We start from the raw sequence: 2,103 nt of genomic DNA, 5'->3' as shown, positions 1-2,103 counted from the left end.
CTCCTCAACCTTCTCTTCTCCAGACTGAACATTCCCAAGTCCCTCGGCCTTTTCTCCTAGGGCTTGGAGGGCTGAGCTGGCCCTAAAAAGAGGGGAGGGAGCCATAGTGTAGCGGGTCAAGATAGGGATGCCAGTTTCCATATGCCAACCTCCAGGTGGGACCGAGGGATCCTCTGGAATTAACACCTCATCTCCACACTACAGAGACCAGCTCCCCTGGAGAGAATGGATGCTTTGGAGGGTTGGCTCCCTGTCAGACAATATTGACCTCGACAGACCGATGGCTCCACCCGCGAATCTCCAGGAATTCCCCAAACCTGAGCTGGTAACCTTACCCATCAGCTAGCACAGACAGGATCAGTATTCCCAAGAGACAGGCCTTAGCCAACCACTTAACACTCAGCAATAGAAGCCTGTCTGTACCACTCGGTTTTCTCTTTCACTTAAACTCACACACACACACATAGCAACACCCCAAATATGCCTCCTGCCCACTGCCGACATCACAATAACTTGTAGATTCCCCTCTCTGCTTCCCGTTCAATCATCCCGTTTAATTCTCTGCACGAAGCCTCTCGCTGGCTGAGCAAAGGTGGGTATTATCCCGACCCCCGGTATATCTTGAAATGCAGCCCATATATATTTGATCTCCCAGGGAGCGCCAAATGGTACCATTCCTCTCGGCACAACCTTAAGAACTAATCTCCCCCGTTCTGAGGCACAAATGGCGCTGCGTCGCAACAATGCCCTTGTGTTCACTCGTGCTGCCTCCCACAAGTACCCAACAGGACTCTGCAGAGTAAGAACCCTCTAATGCCTCTTCAGCATAAGCAGAAGATTGCTTTGCCCTTCAAGGTTTTCCATAGAGAAGAGCTCCTGTCAGCCCCTTCCTTTGTTCTTTGAGCCGAACCAAAGACAGACGTGGGTTTCACAGCTCACGTCCTTCAAGGAAGATCATACAGTCGTCCGGAATGTATCGTCTGTTATGAGTCCATCGAGCCTCAGCGTGGCACACGTGGGCTCCGTGGTGTCCGCTGGCACCTTTCCTGGTGCCCTCAAAACTGGGCGGGGCCAGGTGAGGCTTTTGCCCAGCAAGGGTTCTGATTGGCCACTGGAGATTTGATTGGCTGCCACCACAGCACAAGGAGCTTCAGTACCTGACTAAAGGTAAGCTGCAGCAGCCATGATGTGGCTGGTTCCGCCTCCTGCAGCAGCCATTTTGTGGCTGGCTCCACCTCCAGTTTTCCTGGAGTAAATGGCACGAGATGATGGGGACGACCTCTGCCTGAGACACTGGAGAGCTGTAAAGAGGGGCTGTGCCTCAGTGGGAGAGTGTCTGCTTGGCATGCAGAAGGTCCCAGGTTCAGTCCCCGGCAGCATCTCCAGTTAAAAGGACCAGGCAGGAGGTGAGGGAAGGACCTCCGCCTGATACCATGGAGAGCTGTAAAGAGGTGCTGTGGCTCAGTGGCAGAGCCTCTGCTTGGCATGCAGAAGGTCCCGGATTCAATCCCCGGCATCTCCAGTTAAAAAAGACCAGGCGGGAAGTGATGTGAAAGACCTCCGCCTGATACCATGGAGAGCTGTAAAGAGGTGCTGTGGCTCAGTGGCAGAGCCTCTGCTTGGCATGCAGAAGGTCCCAGGTTCAATCCCCAGCATCTCCAGTTAAAAAAGACCAGGCGGGAAGTGATGTGAAAGACCTACGCCTGAGACCCTGGAGAGCTTTAAAGAGGGGCTGTGGCTTCCCATCTGGGGAAGGAAAGGAAAGGCATTTAAATCCCCCCAGGTGGTGGAGGGTTCTGCAGGGCTTCCCTTGCCCGTCTGCTTCTGCAGGCAGGCCAGGAATGGCGGCGGGGGCAGGATCCTTACTGCCAGAGCGCTGCTCCGCCGCGCTCCGGTAGGAAATGGCCCCTGGATGTGGGGCAACAGTGGGGGAATCAGGCAGCAAACTATCTTGATCCAGAACTAGCTATCGGAATTAGGAAGCTGCATGGAACCTCCTTGTTCAGAAGCAGTATACCTTGGAATACTAGTTGCTTAGAAAAAATCAGCAGGGGAAAGGCCTTTTATCTATAGGGCCCTGCTGGAGTCCAAGTAAATTTGGGG

This window comes from Gekko japonicus, unplaced genomic scaffold (assembly GCF_001447785.1).
Source record: "Gekko japonicus isolate JY-2015 unplaced genomic scaffold, Gekko_japonicus_V1.1 scaffold1293, whole genome shotgun sequence".
NCBI classification, from domain to species: Eukaryota; Metazoa; Chordata; class Lepidosauria; order Squamata; family Gekkonidae; genus Gekko; species Gekko japonicus.
Note: the sequence above shows the minus strand (reverse complement) of the source record.